The 22,799-nt window shown below is 39.6% G+C and overlaps 1 non-coding gene across 1 annotated transcript; it reads left to right on the forward strand.

Moving 5' to 3' along the window:
- Positions 1–8,635: 8,635 nt before the first annotated feature.
- On the forward strand, positions 8,636–8,710 carry LOC122802343. The gene has a single exon (XR_006364917.1). It is a non-coding gene; the product is annotated as a small nucleolar RNA Z195/SNORD33/SNORD32 family (small nucleolar RNA).
- Positions 8,711–22,799: the final 14,089 nt, after the last annotated feature.

Below are 22,799 nucleotides of genomic sequence, written 5' to 3' on the forward strand. Positions count from 1 at the left end.
TTGACAGAATTCAGATTGTGAGACTAGTTAACAGTGACAGTAAGCGAAGGTCAATCATAGAAAGTAGAGTGACAGCCCAGATTTCACAAGACTCAGTAGTTTTGGCATAATGGGGCCAGTACTAAACTAATATCATATGAGTCCCTAAAAGTACACAAGAGATGACATCTGGAGCTGAGGTCAGTGAGACGTATATTCCTATCGGCCCAAAAATCTTCGGTACTGTTAGAACAAGGCAATGGAAACAGGGGGATCCATGCTGGTAGATAATTTCATGAGATATAAGTGATTTGATACTTAGAATGTCACTAGGTAAGGAGCTCTTCTGTGAAAGGGGGCATACTCCGTGAGGCAGGCAATTGCTGCTCTGACACCTGATTAGTGGGTGAGTTTCTTTAACTTGCATAATCACTAAATAGGGAAACCCCCCCCCCTCACACTTGAAAGGGTCCCTCATCTCAGTTTCTCACAAGATAATTCAGCAAGTTACAACAGCCTTCTGTTTGATGTAAATATATATCTATCTAGGTATAACCCTGCATATACATACCTTTAATTTGGCAGAGATATAGTTGGGTTAACGCACTGCATGGGTTTGCTATGCGTTTTGGTTCAGGATGTTTTAGGTTATACTTTCTGGGAACAATAGGTCTCACATATATGACGACTCCCAATACATGGATCATTACGTTCCCAGACCCTTCCGGGCTTAGTGGGAGGTGGATAGGCACCGGGGATAAGTGGGAAGGATTTATCATAGTTGCCCTCACCGTCACAATACAGTGGTACAGTAATATACACAGTTGTCTCTATTCGACAATGCACTCCCCAGGTATTTTACCATTTAGATCAAATAGATGTTGTGGAACATAGAATCATGGAACATTAAGGGGTTACAATCACTGGGGAAAAGAAAATTGCTTATGCACTTGACCTTGAAATCTCCCTCTAATATTACATTGTTACAGAGACGCATCTCCTAAATTAACAGTGGGATCAAGAAATCGTGAGACCTTGGATCAAAAAGATCATAGCCTCAGAAGGCACTATGAATAGCGCAGGGGTGGCCATGATCATCAAAAACAGCTTCAGAGCAAATATAGGAAAGGCCGGGGTGGACCAGGAGGGCAGGTGGTGCTACTTCACGACAAATTACCTGCTATTAGATAAACCTATTCTCCTTATCAACATATATGCCCCCTGTACTTCGCAACATATTTTCTTCACGAAGATATAAAACCTTCTCACCCTATTCCCCAACCACTATTATATTTTGGGTGGAGATTGGAATTCAGTCCAGGATCCCAAAACAGATAGATCAAATCCCAAAGCGAGATATAATCATTTAGCCCAGAAAGCCCTAACTGAACTGAGAGAAGATTTTAGATTATTTGATCCGAGCATATTCTCAGACCCGGCTCAGAAAAAGAAAAACTACACTTTCTTCTCTAGCTGTGCCAAAAGCTGGTCTAGACTTGACTTTTTTCTAATGTCCCAGGTATTTTACAGTATGGACATCTCATTTAAGCTATCGCCTAGATCCCTATCAGATCATTCAAAGATCTCTATAAATATTCACCAACAGAGCAAGAGCCCAATAAACAGAACAGGTATCTGCTGGCGGTTGAACCCCAACCTACTGGGGAAAGAGGAGATAACCTCTCAAATTACTGAATACTTGGATCAATTTCTTAAATCAAAGGACTCCTTTCAGTCTCCCATAGATTGTGAATGGGCTGCAGTTAAGGCAATGATTAGGGGTCTCCTGATAAACAAAGCTTCTTATTATAAAAAACTTCGGAATAAAAAAGAACAAGAGTTAACTTCCCAGCTACACAAAGCAGAAGCAGAATCCCAAGAGAAGCACACAACGATGTTGGAAGAACGTATGATCCAGCTACAAAAGGAGTTAATCTCATTGCAAGCAGATAACCTGAGCTTGCATGAGATTAAATCTTTGGCTTTATATGCTGATGTAATTCACTGCCCTTCTAGATTCCTGTCCAGGGTGATCAACCTAAATAAATCCTCGACCTTTATTCCTCAATTACAGTTTCAAGGAAAGGATTTTCAGAATCCGAGTCAAATCATTAAAATATTTGAGAATATTTTCATCCGAACCTATGGGCCCACCGAAAACAGAGTGGAGGAAGTAGAAATACTCTCTTTTCTTAACAGCTTAAATTTTCCTAAACTTACAGAGAGACAAAATAAATTCCTAGAGAGAGACATTAATACACAAGAAATTATAGCTGTCATCAATAACCTTAAACCCAACAAATCCCCGGGCCCGGATGGGTTTACGGCGGAATTTTATAAAACATTTAATATCAAAATATCCAAAGTTTTAAAATTACTGTTTAACCATATCACTTCCAAGGGCTTCAAAGATATCCATTTAAACGCCTCTAGAACTATTCTCATTCACAAACATAATACAGACCCAAAAAGCCCGGAGAACTACAGACCCATTTCCATGATCAACTTAGACATGAAAATTCTGGCCATGGTCCTAGCTAATAGGCTCAAAGCGGTTATCTCATATATTATCTCCCCAGAACAATCTGGATTTATTCCGAGCAGACAGACTAATGATCAGACCAAATTTACCAAAAATTCACAAATCTGTACAACAACCGCCCGGCAGAACAATTGTATCTGGCATTGGTTCACTTACGGAACCCCTATCGGCCTTTCTTACTGAGAAATTGAAACCACTACTCACACAGATTCGTGCAAGAATACAGGACACTACTGAATTCCTGCAGATAGTCACAGAATCACAGCTGGATCCGGACTGGCTCATGTGTACCTTGGATGTATCATCATTATATACCAGTATTCCTCACTGGGCAGGTCTCATGGCATTGGAATTTTGGCTTAACAAATCAAATCTATATCCGCCAGGAATGAATACGCTCATAGTATGTATGGCTGAACACATTTTGACCAAAAATGTGTTCTATTTTCAACAAGATTGTTATTGGCAACTCCAAGGGACAGCCATGGGTGCATCCTTTGCACCCATCTATGCAGACCTTTTTATGGGTTACATAGAAGAAACCATCATATACAATCCAATGCATAACATATACCTACCAGAAATCGATATATGGAGAAGGTACCTGGACGATTGTTGGTTGGTTTGGAAGGGAGGTAATGAATACCTCCAGGAATTTATGGAATATTTGAACGGGAATATCTGGGGTATTGAATTTATGGAGGAACATCATTTGAATGAAATTAATTTCTTGGATGTTCATCTAACCAGACAAACAGACATACACTTCAAACATCTGTTTATAGAAAATTCCCACAATTTAATACTCTTTTGCATGCGGAGAGCTTCCATCCCAAACATATCACCAAAAATATTCCAAAATCACAGTTTCTGAGGATAAAAAGAATATGTTCCTCACAGGATGATCTTACGAAACATCAAACTGACTTAACAAACAGATTTTTGTCCAGGGGGTACTCACCGCAAATCATCAACTCAGCCATTCAATCTAGTAATACCGAATCCAGAGATTCTCTTTTAAAATATAACAGAAGAAAAAGAGACGATGGTTCCAATGTATGCAGATTTGTTATGACCTATGGCCGGAATAGCAGGACTTTGATTAATATCATCAACAACCATTGGAACATACTCAATTCGCACCCCCTTTTGGAGAACTATTTAGGGGAACGATGTTATTTCTCATATAGAAAGGGCAAATCACTGTGTTCTCACTTTTCCCATTACAAAAGAACAAACCCAAGGAATGACAACCTTATACAAAGGACACTCACAGGGGACAAACTAACTGGTATTTACCCTTGTGGCCACTGCAGTTTTTGCAGCTACATTTTTAAGACCACTAGCTTCACCAGTAAAAACACAGGACAAATATTCAATATTGAATTCTTTGGCAATTGCAGTTCAGACTGGATAGTCTATTTAGCCACATGCACCTGTCAGGCTTTTTACATTGGCCAAACATCCAGACATTTTCGTATCAGAATCTCAGAACACTTAGGGGATATTAGGAACCAGAGAATAACCAATGCGCTATACAGACACACAACTAAACATCCCACTGCCAAATTTTCATTTACCATTATTGATCGCATCATTGGCAACAGAACCTTCAAGGTAGGGTGGCATGAAATTCTCAACAAAAAAGAAAGGAGGTGGATAATTAAACTTGGGGGGCTTTTTTCCCCAGGATTAAATGACAAATTATTTATTTATTTATTTGCAATTATTTTGCAAAATTGTCAATGTTACTTCATTATACATTTAACTATTTTATTCACCATTTCCCTTCCAGTTATTCAATTATCATGCTCAAATTCTATTTTGCATTATTATGTTACATAAGAACACTAATTTGACATTTTTGAACAGATGTATATCAGTTTTTTATATTTGGAATGTGATTAATTGTGATAGTTTATATAACTTCTTTTTGCTTTTTTTCAACCACAGGAAATGATGTAATGAATCTAATTGGTTGAAGCTATATAAGACCATGACCCTTTTATCTTTCTATGTACTACTGAGGAAAGCCTTGTGCTGAAACCGGTCTAGTTTACAGTCTTGAATAAATCATTATATTTGGATTCTCCTGAGTGCTGGCTTTCTTTTATTTTGGAGACTAATGATCAGACCCTACTTTTGGAAGCTATGATTCATCATTCCAACCTAAAAAAGCACCAGGTATACACCTTAGCGGTAGATGCATCCAAGGCTTTTGATCGATTAAGTACTAAGTTCTTATTTGTCGCTCTACCCTACTTTAACATCCCATTCTCATTTATAAGCAAAATAAAGACCCTTTACTCAACAGCGTACACTACCTTACAAATTAATAATCTCTCATCTAACAGAATTAAAATGGTTAATGGGGTCAGACAGGTTGCCTAATATAATGTTAAATACAGGGATAAAGGCAAGGACCAGCTGCACTACTTAGGTATTCAGTTCTCGCAAAGTAACCAGAATTACTATCAGGAGAATGTAGTCAGGTACTGGTCTAATATTCAAAATGATATCATAAGATGGTCTAAGATTAAGCTCCCTTTTTTGGCCAGAACAACAGTAATCAAGATAAATATTCTTCCTAGACTCCTCTATTTGTTTCATGCTACTACCAGTATTTTACATAACAGATTCTTTAAAAATATTACAACCTCTATCTCCAAATTTATATAGGCCCCTAAATCGGTTAGGATTAGTTACTCAAAACTCATTTGTCCTAAGGAGCAGGGGGGTTTGGGCCTACCTGACTTTAAAACCTATTATGAGATCATTATTAGCAGCAGAATTTTTAAGATAGCGGCCTATAACAAGGATAAATAGGCATGGGCCCCAGCTTGGGTGTCTCTAGAGAACAACTACATCAAAACTTTAAAACTCAACCCGGCTGCCCTCCCATTTCTAAATGAAAGTAACTTAGGTATGCTAAAAAGAACAAAAAGTTTACTATTTAGCGTAAAATCCCTACAGGCCCTTTTCAAATCTTTGAATCTATCGTATTCATTCTTAACCTTACAGCCACTGCATCTTAATCCCAACCTTAAATTAAATGGCCACATGTTAAACCTGGAGAAATACCCTCTTCTGCTGAATACCGTTATCTCTGATCTTTTCCCCCTTAGACAGCAGTCAATTTCTAATCTAAGAACTCACCTAGACTTGCCCTATAAATACCTGACTATATTACGTCAAATAAGAGAGTTAGTACGAAAATACTTAGACCACCCATTGGTCTCGGAGGAGGATATCTCAACATGTATAACGTTAAGGAAACTCCTGCTTAGGGAAAAAAAATGACATCAAACACATACAAGGTCATCATGACACTTAGATATCAGAAGGAACTCATTTATTCAAAATTCTGGCTAAAGATCAACCCTGATATAAATCAAGGTCAAATCTCAAAAGCTATAAACCTAAGCGCTAAATCTATCCCCTTCAAAAAGATGAAATACACTCAACTGATGATTATGAACAATGCCTACTTTACCCCTGAGGTCCTCAACAAAATCTTCCCTAATAAATCCCCTAAATGCTAATACTGTTCAAACCCAATGGACGATATCCTTCATCTATTTTGGAGTTGCAAGTGCTCCTACAAGCTTTGGTGTGCTTTAAGAGTGATATTGGAAAAAATTGGATATGAAAAATCAACCCTCTCATGGGAATTTACCATCCTTCATATTCCTCCCCCCGGCCTATCTGAAAGAAATTGCAAGATACTGATACCTATTTTTATGCTAGTCATAGACACTCCCTTTCTTGGGAAGGCTTTAAACACATGACTATTAAGCACCTCAAGGCACACAAATTCTTGTTCCACAATATCAAGCACAAACCAATTATTAAGAAATTCTGGGAAATATTATCTGACCATATACTTAAATAAGGACTTACATGTCAGGGTTTCCATTAGTTTCAACTTGCTGTACTGGACTGATACAGAAATGATTTTGGGCAATGTATGATATGTAAATAGTTTTAGGTTTAATGTATTTATCCTATATATGAATATTTTAGGTCTCCTTTTATATGTATCGTAGCATTAGTTCACTTGATGTATTTTCTCCATTGTGGGTTGTTATGTATATTTTTTTTTTCTTGTAATGTGAGTTTTTGATTTATGTTTCCTTTTGATGAAAATTTGCAATAAAGAGATTTTCAAAAAAAAAAATATATATATATTTTTAGCACATATAAATTCCAAAGCGCACAGTTTTTCTTTTTCTCACATTCCCATATAAAATTTTCCATCATTTGACCAGTCAAAAATAATGTCAAAATCTGTCTCTTTATTTATATGTATGAAGGCTTTTACCTCACTGGCTTTAACTCCTAGGAGTGTAACTACTTCGTCCCATACCTTATATATGACCAATTCACTTGGGCAGATTCAATAAATGCTACATGGTCCAGTAAGGCCATGTGGGTGTCACGCCATGACATGCACATGATAGTACTCAGTTTTGTATTCAGTAAGTGTGTGTTTTGACAACTGGGTGGGTCTGAATTGAACTAATGAAAGAGGTGGAGAGGTGGGTATATAGTATGTGTTTTTGCACTTCTGAAGAAGTCTGAAACTAGTAGGACGAAGGAGTTTGGATTAAACTGCAAATACGCTAAGTACCTGGTGTGACCGGCGTGTTTTTTCACTTCTCTTGTGTTTGAGTTGCTGTGTGGTTTTATTTTCCAGTATGGTTATACCAGAAACGAGCCCATACCAACATGGCTTGCTTGAGGAATTCCTTTGCCTGCATGGCATGTCTTAAAAGGAAATCTGTAGGTGTTCATTATGATCATTGTTACAGTAGTCATGGCTATATAGGGTATCTCCTGCACAGGATATACAGCCTGCCAGCTTACAAAGCTTAAAGGCCATGTTCCACGTGCTCATGCAGTTATTCAGCTTGAGCTGGGCTGAAGACAATTAGTCTGCTGCAATGCTCTTAGGAAGTTTCCTTTTTGACCTTTTTCAGTAATTTTGTGTTGTTCTGGTACGTTTTTGTAGAATTCTCAGCTGTCAAGCTCATGTTAAAGTTTATTTGCCGTTTGAGCATACATTGTGGCATGTTTCTTGTGTAGAAGAATTTGTAACCTAATTGCCTAAACCACAGAGGCCTCCTAAATGTAATTAAAGACATGCATACCCCTGGCAATGTCAGAAATGCCCAACTCTGGTAGCACTTCTCAGCCCATAAGGAAAATCTCCACAGAGTCAGAGTTATTGTGTGACTCTATCTTGAGAGACTAATGCACCATTTACAAGGCTGAGTAAGGAAAGGGTCACTGTTGGGTGCCAGGATCTGCCATGTCATGCATGCATTAGACCCCATGCGTCACAGGTACAGACATGACACGGTCATAATACCCATGGGAATAAACTACTTAAGACATTCTTCTCTGGGTAATATGAAGGGAGATGGAGGTCTTGGAATGTGACCAAGCCAGGAACAAACTTGGCCTTTATCAGCAGCATTTTACTATCACAAAAAACAATGTTGCATTAAGAGCAGATTAACTTCAGTTGGCTTAGTTCCTGATGTCATTCAGGGAAGATCTTGTGAAGGCAGTTGTCACACTGTCCTCTGTCAGCTATTCCTTTCTCTTTCCCTCCTACCCACGCCTCAAGGAATGTTGCTGGACCACTTTTCCTGTCAGTCATAGTTTCTTATGAGCAAAACATGTTGCATTTTTTCACAGTGTAGGAAAGTGCCTTTTTGCAGTGGGCCAGCAAAAAGACTTCAGTCTGGATCCATGTGGTTTACACACACTGCTACAGAAACTAAGATGTGCATAATGTTAGTCTTGTAGAACTAAGCAACTTAAAGGTAATGGCAGCCTATCATATTGCATCATAATTGGGAATCAGCTTCATAAGTTGTACAAAATGAGTCGGCAGTTGAAGTACATAAGTTAATATTTGAGATTTAATGGTGGTGTTGATCCCAAGGGGTGTTTTTATTACTATGATCTGTTGTGTGTAGATGTGATTTTTAGTGCATCTTTATCCTGATGGTGCCTTTTGTTGAAGTATACAGGTATTAATGTGTTCTACGCTCAATAGTGGGTTTTTGTTTTTTTTGTTTTTTTTTTTAGGTGGTGGTACTGGTTTAGGTCAGTGATGCAGTTTGTTTTTTCGAGTCTCTTGACCATGAGACATTAACATGCAATACCATCTGAGACCTACCAGAACTGCAATGTCTTGTACATTGGCTTTCATAGTTAACTGCATTGTTTGGTCCATCCTGTAGAAGGAGGTAGTATGTGTGCATGCACATTGTTTCATCCTATCCCTCTCAGTTCTCTTGAGTGGACTGAGTGATGAACCTGAAAGTCTGAGCTACTTGTATACTGAACTGTTTGTATTGATCTGTTGTGTATTTTGGAGTTAAAAGTTCATTGTTCCATATGGTGTCAGTGTTTGACTTTAAGTATTGTAATTTTTGTAATTTGTTCTTTGTGCAAAATACAGCAGTCTGTTTGGCGAGCCAGAATGTTTAGGCATTGTCCAAAGTTGTCTCTAAAGCGTCTCATGTAGTACAGTGGCTCAGTAGTGAAGAGTGCTGCTTTAGCAGTCTAGGGTTCAGCCCTGATTGTCAGTCATTGCCTGAATGAAGTTTTTATGTTTTACTTGTGTTTGAAGGAGTTTTCTGATGGACTGCTTTCTGCAGCAGAAGCTTACTGTTGTACTACTTGCCCCAGGTTACTTAGCTCAGAACATAATTTTGCACTTTGAGCACTTTCTTTGCTGTCACTGTAGTTTTCACCTGAAAATTGTGCACTCCTTTGTGTTGATTGCATGGACATGTCCCTAAACTGTGCAGTCACTGTTTTGGCTAGTGAATGTGTGGAAATGGTGTCAACTCTGCTTGGGTATATCTCGTGTGTGACCAAAAACCTGCAAAACTTGTATTAACATAAAGGGACAAATGCCAGTGTTTAAAAAAATAGGGTCCAAGTTAAGCTGACAGACGTCACGCCCATTTTGACACATCACTTTCATTCCCACCCTCAGTGTCATTTTACTTTTAAATATCCTGTAAATCCAGAGGTCCAGTCTTGTTTGAGCTCTCAGGATAAATTAATCTTTGGATTTGTGTTAGTCTCCAACTTGCATTGGATTGGGGAACTATGCACCTAGCTCCTGGCTCATATTTAAAATAAAGCTGTGCCAGGGAAAAGGGACATCAATGTATACTAACTTTTAAATTTTGCATCACTCATGCTTCTAAAGATGTACAAGCAGACTCATAAAATATAGTGCATTTGTCTAGTAGTATGCAGAAATCAGCACATTATCAAACTATAACACCACAACAATAAAACATGCTGGAGGGATAGATTCCACAGAGACTCCCCATGCTTTGGAACAAAATTCCTAACTACATTAGGCAGAGCCCCTCACTAACACTCTTCAAGAGAAACCTTGACGAGTGGATGGGTAACAGAAAACCCCTGGGATCACTTCATTGGCTCTTCTTGACAGAGGCTCAGTTAATTAATCAATGGGGTGGCGAAAGCTGACACATTCTGGCTAGGCTTATAAATGCCCTCGGGCAGATAGCCTAGTACCTACCTATGAACCTATAAACCTATGAACTACATGGTACGTAGAGCCACACAATCACAGTAATTACAGTAATCACAGTAAGCATTGTGGAATGCTAATTACACCATAATCAACTGAATTGTATGCTAATCAACCAATCCAAGATGGAGGAGCTATTCAACAAGCGATAAAGCAACTGTGTAGACTCAGTGCTGGTTTTCCCTGTGAATTCTAAAGTCTATTGGAATATCGCCACAGAAAGGAGTCTACACAGAAAGAATGTTAGGGGCTGCTATTGCTTTAATTCATGTGTATGTGCAACAGGCTAAAGTCTATGCTGCTGCTGCTAATAGACCAAGGCCAAGAAGAAGAGTCTTCAGGCCCCATTTAACTTATTACAATCTGCATGACGTGAAAATTGTAGAGCACTACAGGGTTAATAAAGACAGACTACAAGAACTCTGCAACCTCTGTCGTCTTCAACTCAGACCCAGGGCAAACCAAGGGGAACCAATACCAGGGGGGACAAAGGTATGTACAGCACTTAAAATTTTACAGGAAACTTTCAGAGACTAACATGGGAAATGCTTGGGATTGTCACAGGCATCAGCATCCAGAATCCTCCATCAATTCCTGAATTCTATACTCAAACGTACCAGTGACCACATATTTTCTCTGTACTCCTGAGGACAGGGCCACAGATATGTAAGAGTTCTGCCCTGTAGCACATTACCTTGAAGTACTGGGTGCCATAGCTTGTACACATATAGAAATCAAGGCACCACCCAGGGATGTAGAAGGGTCTACATAAATAGAAATGCTTCCACTCCATTAACTGCCAAGTCATGTGTGATGCTAGGGGAATCATCTTGAATGTGTGTGTTGGCAACCAAAGCAGTTACTGCAACTGACATATCTGGCACACATCCCAACTGTATTAGTTGTTCACTAGGGGTGATATCGCACACAGTTCTTTACTGGGGGATGCAGATTAGCACTGGAACTGTGACTGAAAACACTCATCAGAAATGTACACACACCCTCTAAAGAACACCATATTGAGGAACACACTCAAAAAGAAATATCATAGAGCATGTGTTTAGGTTGCTGAAGTCATGGTTCCACTGCCTAGATACATATGGTGTAGCCCTGCAGTACAATCCATGTACATGTACTGAAATAGTCACTGTCTGTGCCATGCTTCACAACATCATCCTGAGAAAACAGTTTCAGCAGGATCAACAAGGGGAAGGGGCACACATCCCACCACCAATGGCAAGGTCACCACAGCCAGACGTAGGTGAGGAGTCAGAGGGGGAACCAGCAGCTGCTTTGGGTGTAGGCAGACACAGGCATGCTCAATATGCCATTATATTGACTAAGAGGCACAATCACTTACCACCTAAGGGGCTAAAACTTTCATCCTATACACATACATATATTAACACTGATGTCAGGCAACACTCACAACTTTTACCTAACCATGTACTTGCTGTGTACTCCTAGCATCAGACAGACTCATCTCTGAACCTGGAGTGTTAAAACAGAATTGTGAAATAATACAAATGAATGGCAGATCCTTGCATGTTGTTACCTGGTAATATAAGTAAGTAAAACACAGGTGATTTGTACAGCAATGACTTTAACATGTGACTTATGTGAATACATGTGCCCATTATCAAGTAATAGGCCTCAGGCATCAATGATTCACACATTCATACCTCTCAAAAGTACTGATGGTTACCGAATGTCCTCAGTTTGGCCTCATGCTTTTGTACTGGAAAAATCATTAAGGAGAGAAGTTACAAAGTAATGAGACACATTTCAGGTTCAGACTTCTAAACCCTCAGGAGATTCTTAAAAATACTGATGCAAAAAATGTTTTGATTCTATAAACTGTCTAACTTTCCATGTCAAAAGTACAATTAGCAAAACATCACAAACACAGATAGAATAAACACTAAGTTAGTTATGCACCATGAGCATCAGCCACATGTTTATGTATCCCTGAATCCAAAAGATAGAAAACAAGGTTATGACACAGTTATCATCACTTGAACAAGTTATTGGGGGGGGGGGGCAGGAAGCCTAGGTTGACACAAAAGGTGAGTGCATGTAAGTAAGAAAGAGAAACATGCAGACATATGCTTAAAGTAACAAATGGACACTGAGACAGAATGAACTTTAAGCCTTACTGCTGAACCATGCAACTGTTCTGTGTCTGTATTGGCCCTCCAAGTGAAATTGGTGTGTGAGTGTCTGCATGAACACAGCCAAGCACTGTGCTGGCTCTACATCTTGGTATGTCAGACAGGTGTGAGTCATGCATGGTAGAGGTGGTAGTTCATCATTGTTGTACCCAACCATGAGGTAGTTCATCGTTGTCATACCCAGCCATGAGATCTGGCTCTGCCAGCAGTTGCATTGGCATGTCCACGCCCACAGTCAAATATACTGCTGCTACCTGAATGTGACTGATGTCTGCTGGATGAGCTCTCCTAATGAGGATACCCAGGACCAGAATCCCATGGTTTGCCACATCTGAGTGTGGACCTTAGTCACTGATGGAGCAATGGAAGTAGTGCTACTATGGGAGGGTGATCAGGCATGGCCACGTCTGCTAACATCAGATGATGTGGCTGACCTATGCCCATGTGGATGCCACCCCCCCCTCCCAGCAGAAATTCCATCACAGAAACCGCCCATTCCAATGTGTCATTCATCTGATCCACTGAATCAGCAACACAGTGGATGCAGTCACTCATGTCAGACTGTGCCACATTTACAAGGCTAAGGATTTCTCTGGTTGACCTACTGGAACATGCTTGCACCTACATGATGGCTATAAACATACATTAAGTGACACTGGAAGACGCACCTAAATCAGGTGGAGGATGGACAGCAGGCCTCCTCCAAGCACCCCTAACAACCTTCCTGTGTGGCACCCCCTCATACACACTTTGACGATAGCCAGAGTCAACATGCATTGAAGTCACAATAACCACACTACCCTGATCAAGTGTCTTACCCTCAATCTGTCCAATATCTGAGGACTCACTGGAATGGCTTTGCATAGCCTACTGGCTGTGACTGATGAAATTACAGGGGATGGCTGAATGTCAACCTCAGTGTCAGAGTCGACCTCTGCACCCCCTGACTGTGCCTCTGTTTAGCAACCATCATCATCAGAGTCTTCTGACACTCTGACATCAAGTTGTAGGAGTACCACAATTCCACTGTCAGGATCACCTGTGACAATAAGCAACAAACATAGGAAAGAAATTAATACATACACTACTATAGTCCAATATATGCTAACAAACTAACAGGGGTGCCACTATTACAGACAGTGCAGCAATACACAACAGTCTTGACACCCACATCACAACACACATATTTCGTTGAACTGCTCATCAGTACTGACATAAAAATGTTTGGCTAACCATGTGCAGCTGATTGTATGCTCCCTATGGTGGATGGTCCTGGAAGAAGTTAAGCAAAAGGTAAGGACACCATCATTACAATAAACAGTAACACAGGGGTTAAAACTTTTTGCCCTTTATATGTCCATTAACCATACTTTTAGCAAGAGCTTGGATGACACACATCATCCTAAGCCCATGTGTAATCAACAAAAATGTGCTGTTAACTGTATCAATCTTTAGCTATCCCCCAAACAAAAAAATTAATCTTAAACAGAACTTCCAAGTATTGCTCTCAATATTTTACAGAGAGTTGACAGGAACATTACGTTTGGTGTCAGTGGTGGCTATGTAGCAGCCGTCCAACCCCCCCTCGGTAGCCATCCATTCATGGGCCACTGCATCTGCTCTCCTCTGGGTCAATGAAATTATGTCAGGGGCCCTATGGCACACCTGATCATATGTTCTGCTCAAGCTACCTACTGTATTCACATCAGACACTATCTTCTGCCAAATTTGCATTCTGCCAGACATATCCTCACATCCCCTCTCAAGCAAAAAGCATCATGTCACCTAAATGCATCCACAATGACTTCATTCTCAGGGTCACTGAAGGGGGTTTGTAGAGATTGGGTTGCCTAGGTGCCATAGTCCTAGGAGACATAAAACACAAAAGAAGGATAATACACATAAGTATCACATAAATAAAAGTCCTGCTTAGATACAACATATAAAAGGTAGTATTTCACTATTACCCACTGGAAAAACATAAAACAGTAAAGATATTCAAATATAAAAAAGGAATTATGTGGTAGTAACATATTATAATCACACACAGAAAAAGGTTTGATCTAAAACAAGGAGACTAACAACAGCAAATTTTGTTTGTGCCAACACAGAAATGGAATTTGGCTCCCCACCCCCAAAACAACAGGCAAATGACACATTTTGCTAACACACCATCAGTGAACTGCTGAAAGTGCTATCAAATAAACTTTCCTTGAAACATGTGTATACATTTACCACAGAACTTTCAATTTTATACAGTTGCCAGTCACACATGCCTGTGGCCAGCACTCTCACTCCCCTAGAGGTGGGTGCGGGCCATCCTAGAAGGCTAACACCCCTGTGTCATTAACAATACAGGACATTTACATTTCATGGAAATAACAATCGAGGAGTGTAAAGAGAAAAACAGTTGTAACATTAGCACTTGTGATGACAATTACTAAGACTGTGCACCTCAGAAACTTAGTGACATTTCAGCATATCCAGTATATAGCTGAAAATGTATTAAAAAGATAAGTAGTCTTCTGTGCAGATAAATATGAAAGTAATATCTTCTTCTGTGTTATCCACATAAACAAGTCTCCCCACCTTCAGGTTCCCTAGTTACACAATTTCCTTTTTATAGTGTAGATTCAGGGCTGTGAGCATGGTGAAGATGCAAATGAGGTGTGAACTCATTAGAATTGCTGAATCCCAAACCCTTGGCTCTGAGTAGCAGATGTAAACATAGTGCAGACATTCCCTCAGTGTTTGTTGCTAATGATTTCAACTGTGAATGATTACTGAAAGGGAGAAGGAAAGCCAAACAGCAATTCAGATTCCTTACCTCCAGTTGGTGTGTCAGCCAGGTTAGACTTACAAAGTGTAGAAGTAATTGTATCAAGGTTTTAAATGCAAGTAAGCAGCACACTTTTAATAGTTTCTGTTCAGTAACATCCGACCTCCACTTAATTTCTTGACAACTGTATATTATTGCCATTTAATATATTTACACATTTTAAGGACAATGATACAGAATGCCTTACAAACTGTGTGTCTCAGATTACTTGTCAGATAAGACAAGAATGAGCAACAAACACAGAGAGATAAGGCAGAGCTGCATTTCTGCAAGCAATAGTCATTAATGGCTGTGTGATCACCCATTGCACTACATCTGAAATTAATACATGTACAAACAATTGTCATATATTTTGTTAGTACTGTGGATGATGTTGCAGTTGGTTGTATACATGAGTTTCATTCTCTGCTACAAAGCTATTTCTGTAGCAAAGAGGGATAAGACACCCTTACTGTGTTTTGAAGGTTCATTGAGTGAGAGTTCAAATCCACACCTGTGTGAAAATATTTTATGTGCACCACCATAAATATATGTAGTGTTGTTGATTTAATAGATTTCTTTTCTTCCTTTCTCATAATTTTCCCTTTTCTTTTTTTTAAATGCCAGTGTTTGCACTGTGAGCAGCTTAGCAAACAGGGGAAATGGAGAAACACAATGAAAGTTATGTTTAGCTTTGCTTATCTCATTTGAGCAAGACTTAATAATGTGAAAACCTGAACTAGTGGCCTACACAGGAAGCAAACAGAACACCTGCAGAATGCAAAGGTCAAAAAGGATACATTGTTGCAGTTTTTGCTTTCCATCACTCAACACCTGTAAACAAAGCTGTGCAGCAGTTAGCAAGCTTCCCCAACAACTGCAGCCATCAAACACCTGCAGACAGGTAGTAGTCAACAATTTCAAAAAGAATATATTCTATAAGTTCTGTAGGGCACTGCACAAACATACTAAGTGAAGTTGTGCAGCAGTTAACAAGCAGATGCTAATAATGAATAGGGAATTATGCAACTTTTACTTAACTATTCCTGTGGCAGCAGATGTAAGTGTAGGGCTGTAATACATATGGTCCTCGGTTCTGATACAGGAAGTGCAACATACATTTACTGTTGTCACAGTTCAATTTATAGTAATGAACAGAAAATATCCAAGTGTTACTTCAATATTCCTTTGGCAACAGGTGCAATTGTACAGCTGCCATGCACATAGTCCTGAGTTCTAATACAGGAAATTCCAGACATTTTTACTGTTGTTCCATTTCATATTATATGAAATATCACTGATAACACTTTATAAATAATTATAAATAGTGGAACTGATATGAATTATATGTACATGGGATAAGACACTCTTGCTGTGTTTTGAAAGTTCAGATGTATGACTGAGGGTACACTATCTCTACTATGTTTCTGTTAAGTATAATTCTACTATCTGAACTTGGATGGCCTTCACACTTAAATAAGATACATACACATATGAATATATATATATATCTATATATATATATATATATATATATATATATATATATATATATATACAAAGACCTTGTCAGGGCACACACATACATGATTGACACCTCAGTATATAATCTGAATTTGTACATGATTTCTGACTATGTCTGAGAAGCACTTCTTCTGTGGAAAAGATAGAAAATCACTGCTGTGGAAGAAAATGTTTTGCCCTTATGCTTAGGTTTAAATCCCACACTGTAAAAATCAATTTAGCAGTATATAGAGCCAAATAAACATGTGTCAGATCATGGAATTTATGCCCCCAGTGCATGTCAACAAAGGTAAATCACCTAACATTTACAGCAGTAGACACCCCTCAAACTAATGTCAAGTGTCAGATTAATCTTCCAGTTTCAAAAATTGCTTTCCTTTCTAGCACGGTTGCTTTCCTCAATTAGCATCATTGCTCGGGTTTGTGGACTACAAGTAAATGTGGTAACAGTAATTGGTAGGAAATCTTTATTTCCTACTGCACTGCTTTGGGATATACATGTCTAGTGTTAGACATGAAGGTGCCCAATTTATGGTGCAGAGATGGGGTATCCAGGAGTCCAGAATATTTACTGGATTTTTGGTAAACTGCTACAGCCAAATGCTTCTGCAGGGGGACTACTCTGACTCCCAGTACAAGTCTGAGGCTTGGAATAGTCTGGCCAAGGCTGCATCTAGTGCAACTGGCACCCCACCCACTGGAGAACAGTGTAGGCACCACTTTATTCACCTAAAAAGGCACAAGAGGGGTACACTCAACCAAGTTTCAAAGTAGCGAAATCCCACATCTGTGTAAGTATGCTAATAAAGAGAATTTATAATATGCAGAAAGCTAAATATAGGCAAGACTGGTATGCTTAATGCTGTTCTGTACTTTTCTTCTCACAGCTAATCCTGAAATAGTGGTAAATAGACAAATCCTTGCTGATTGTCTGGAGAGACTGAGGGAAGCAAGTGGTTTGTATGCAGCACAAGAAAAGTATTATTGTAGCTTTAAAACTTGAAGAAAATGTCTTTGTTTTTATACAGTAGTAGCAAAGTAAGCATGCATATCCTAACTGTAAAAGCAAGCATGCATACACAAGTCTGCAGCACAAACCAAATTTAGGAGTCAAGTGTAAAACTGTAGTCAGAGGCTGTGGGTTCAAATCCCATGAGTAACAACTATACAATACTATTCTTTAATAATATTACAAACATTAAAATCTATACAAGTGGCATAACTGCCTTCCTGTTAACTGTAATCTGTATAATTGGACCAAGCATATGTGCAATATATGCACATTGCAAGGATTACTTTAAACAATCCATAATTACAGTTTGTAGTTGTTAGGGACTATACCTAAATGTAAAATTTCAGGTAAAAATAGCTGTATTATTGTGGTAATGCATTGTATGCCACACATGATGGTACTAATTTTATCTCTTTTTTCTCTCACCTCAACCCGTCTCTCTTTTTTTTTTTTCTATTATGAGTTGCCAAAATATCTCCATGTCATCCATCTATAACAAATCACTAAATGCTTCACAGCACAGTGAGGTAGACCAACCCCAGTGGCTCAGCCTGCTCCCACTGCAATGGCTCAAGCACAGACATCCAGCACATCTGGGACCTAACCTGGCAGTATTGCCTCTGCTGCCCCTGCACTAGCTGCACCATCATATAGCACTACCCTGGCAGTTGGTGCTATGGTACTCTCCAGAAGGAGTGACGGAGGTGGGGATTTCATCACTGCCAGGAGATGCCAGGGTTGGTGCATATGGTTGTGCACCACACCACTGGTGTACATCTATGCTGCATGGAGAGGTTGTTCTCCCTCATGGTCTATATTAGGAGAAGGCATCAAGCATTACAGCAGCCAGAAAAGTAAGGGACAGTGATGACAGTCCTGTCAATGAGGACTGGATTCTCACTGTCCCCGTGTTTTATGGGCATGGGCTTACATTGTCTCCTCCATTCATAGTGTCCCCCAACCTTTTGTGTCCCTCACCATCCGTTTGTCATGTCTTGTTTGTCCTGTTTGCTTGCATTTGCTTCCTCACCTACCCAACTTACCTGACTCAGAAATACCAGCATCCCTTACCCAGCATCCCTCTCTTACTGAAATTTAAAAAAAAAATGAGCACCTGTCCCACAAAAAATATGATCCTATATATAGCTCTCTATTTTGCACAAATGTCGTCTTACCGCACTTGACTTGGTCCAGTTGGCTATATGACATGAGTTTGTTGTTGTCAGCCCTCTTTGTGGTGGTGACAGTCCAAATTCAGCTAATATTCTGTATATATTTTCATTTTACATTGTTGAAGAAATGGATAGCTATGGTTCTTTCCTACCCCCCTCCTGCACATTCCTATATTGCTTACCCTATATTCTTCCCCCTGCTTGCACCCCATTTCACCACTTTCCTATTTACCCCATTGTAACACCTAGAATCTAGTCAAAAAATAGAATCACACACAACACACATGAGTAAAAAATGGAGCCCTTTACTTTTTGGCCTCTATGTTTGTGCAAAGTTTGCGATCATGCACCAGTGCCAAGCAATGGTGAATGGCTCTTCAAGGGTTTAGTTACCTCCCCACATTGCTGCTTAAACATGTTTCACTACGTCAACACACAGTAAAGCACAGTGAATGTAGTATAAAGATTTATTTAATTGTATTATTAATAGTATTACATACACCTGGATTTGAACCGTATATCATCTGGGCTGAAAAATAAATGTGTAAATATATTTACACCTGCTGCCATAGAGTCATCTAAGCAGCAGGTGTGTTTCATAACCTCAATACCGAAAACTCTTACAGTTTTACCATTCAGGCTCGCGTTTATTCACCAATTAAATAAGCGCAAACAGGGAAAGCAGTAGAAATGTGTATCTTTCATGCTCAAACACATTGCCATCCATTGTGCAAACCGCTGCTCATTAGTGTGTTATGCAAAGTGGGCAATAGCATGTATTACTTTTGTGTACTATCCATTTAGTGTTCATGACATGAAACTACATGTGGAAACTGAAAAAAAAAATGAAAGCCCTATCTAAGAAAATGTTGCATATTTACAACACATCTATCTGTTACCTCCCCCCATGCACTACAAACTTGGTCTCTCAGTATTTGTTCACAAATATAACAGCTACACTACATAAATTAATAAAAAATGATGTCTTATAGAACATGCACATCTTTAGAATGATGTTAGATTAGGGATTTCCATTTTAAAATAGTTATTAGACATTAGACAGGCTAAAGGGTAAAATAAATTGTGTTTCATTTATGCATAAAAGACAGTTAAGCAGAAAGGAAAATAACCTTGCTGGCCAAGCATGGAAGACTGTTTATTAAAGAGAAAAAGATAAGCATAAAGTGCGCAGACAGAATGTTCTTTTCTCAAGGAAAAGGTCAGCTACAGAATGTTCCTTAATGAAGCACATACAAAGCCTGAGACCAAGGTTAAAGAAAAGTAAATAAGGAAATGTATGCTGTTTTCAGGATAGCAGTTGAGTTAAGGTTAATAAGTTCATTCGAACTGTTACATCAGAGAAAATGTGTAACACTTGAGCATGAGTACAGAAAGGTCATCTAGAGATTGTCAGTTTACGCTCAGGACAATCAGAATATGATCAGTACTGTTAATGAAGACAGTATTTGGATATTGTGAACATCTAATAAAACCTTATTAAATGAACTAAAGTGTTTGGAAAATTCATTCTTAAAAGTGCACAAGACTTGGTCCATATGGACTATGACATGTGTGAGTTGTTAATGCTATATCCATGTCTGTTACATTTGTAGATGTCCTCAAAGAGGTCATCAAAGGCATGCACGATGACAGAGCTATCATCCTGTTGAACTTGACCAGGCCAAGGCATTTGACACAAATCCACACTGAGGTATTCACTCAGCACTATCAGATGTGGCCATAAACACCTATATCACCAAATGGGTAGACTACTGGATCACATACATGGCATCTAAATATGTTGAATTGTGTGATGTGACCTATATCTCAGATCCAGTGATCAGGTCCACACATCAGGGCTGTTTGCTATGCCCTTTTGGGTCCATTATTTAAGTCACAGATACATCCTGTGTCCAAACAGCTGTCTTGTGGACTACATTGATGGCATGGGTTACATTCATGACAGTGTGAATTGTGCCATACACACACACACACACACACACACACACACGAATATATATATATATATATATATATATATATATATATATATATATATATAGTTTCATAGTTTCATAGTATAGTACTAGGCTATCTGCCCTGGGGCATTGTAAGCCTAGCCATAGTGATGTGGCTTTTGCCACCCCATGAAATGGTACAAAAAATGTACAGAATAAATTTAGAATACTGTGCCTCTGTCTAGTAGTGACACAATGAAGGTCCCCTTATATAAAAGAATTAGTTTACTGTGCCCTGTCTAGCAGTGACACAGATGTGACCCCTGGGGTAAACTTACGATCTCCCATCCACTCATCAAGATTTCTCTTGAAGATAGTCAGTGAGGGGCTCTGCCTAATACGAACTGGGATCTTGTTCCAAAGCATGGGAAGCCTCTGGGTTATGAATCTATCCCTCCAGCATGTCCTATTCATACTTGTGCCGAGGTTTAAGTCTTTAGCTCTCGTGGTCCTGATGGATTTGGATTTTTTGAGGTGGAGCATGTCCATCAGATCCTGATTGGACATGGCCTTGTACGTCAGGCAGAGATCACCTCTGAGCAGGCGGTATGCTACTGAATAGAGCTGAAGTTTCTTTAGTCTGGCAGAATAAGACATATGTTGGAGACCCTTGATCCTCTTGGTGAGGTACTTTTGTGGTCCCTCCAGCTGTTGCAAATGCCGGGTGAGGTACATACCAAATGGGGCATTGTACTCAATCATGGGTCTGATGAGGGAGGAATATAGAGGTACAATGACATCCTTGGATGTGGATGTGAATCCCTTCATGATGAGGTGTGCAAGGTAGAATGTTTTTCTAACCACTTTGGCAACATGGGTGTCAAATGAGAGGTCACTATCGACTTGGGTCCCTAGGTCTCTGATTACTTTTTCCGTACTCAGTGGGTTGCTGTCTATGTGATAATTTGTGGGTACTTTGTTTTTCCCAAAGGGGATGACTATACATTTTTTGGCATTTAGTTTAAGGTCGTGACTTCGGCACCAGTTGTCTGTTTCTGTGAGGCCTTTTTGTAGGATGTGTGTGTCTGCTGGTGTATCGACTATGGCGCCTAGTTTGCAGTCATCTGCGAACTTTGTCAGCCACAGTCCTCCCATGTTTGCTTTAACATCTGAGAAATAAATGCAGAACAAGAGGGGTCCCAGGACAGATCCCTGTGGGACACCACTTGTGACTGGCTTTGAGTCTGACATGGCTCTAGCAATTTTAACTTTATGGGTTCTGTCCTTTAGCCAGTTTGCAACCCATCTAGTGACATAAGGGTTTACTTTTAAGCTGTTGAGCTTATCTATGATGCCTGAGTGGGGTATTGTGTCGAAGGCCTTAGCCAAGGCCAGGTATGCTGTATGGACTGCTTTGCCCTCATCAATGGCTCTAGTGACTGTTTCGAAAAAGTCAGCCAGGTTTAAAAGGCAGGATCTGCCCTTTACAAAGCCGAACTGGGTGGGGTCAAGTGTCTGTAGGTCCCCTATGTCTCTGTTTATGAGTTCCATAATGATTCTTTCCATAGCTTTCCAGACCAGGCTGGTTAAGCTTATGGGGTAGTAGTTTCCAGGGTCTGTAGAGGCACCCCCCCTTGTGGAGTGGGACCACTGTTGCTGTACGCCAGTGTTCAGGTACATATCCCAAGGTAAGGCTAAGGTTAAATAGCATTTTTCTGTATGGGTTTAGCTCCTCTTGGAGTTCACGTAACACGCAACCTGGGATACCATCAGGTCCCATTGATGCTGTGTTTTTTTGCTTTGTTTAGGACGGTTCTCACTTGGACATCTGAGATGACAGGGAGATTACATTCAGCTGGGATAAGTATTTCTTCTTTTGGGGGTGAAGGAGGGGAGAAATTTGCACTGAACCTGTCAGCCAGAATGTTGGCAATATCTGTGGGTTCAGTGTATTTTTTGTTGTTTTGAACCAACTCTGAGCATATCTGTGGGTTTCCGCCCAGGTTTCTAACATAGCTGAAGAAGGCTTTGT

The sequence above is a fragment of the Protopterus annectens genome, chromosome 1.part0, assembly GCF_019279795.1.
Source record: "Protopterus annectens isolate FY-2018-M chromosome 1.part0, PAN1.0, whole genome shotgun sequence".
NCBI lineage: Eukaryota > Metazoa > Chordata > Ceratodontiformes > Protopteridae > Protopterus > Protopterus annectens.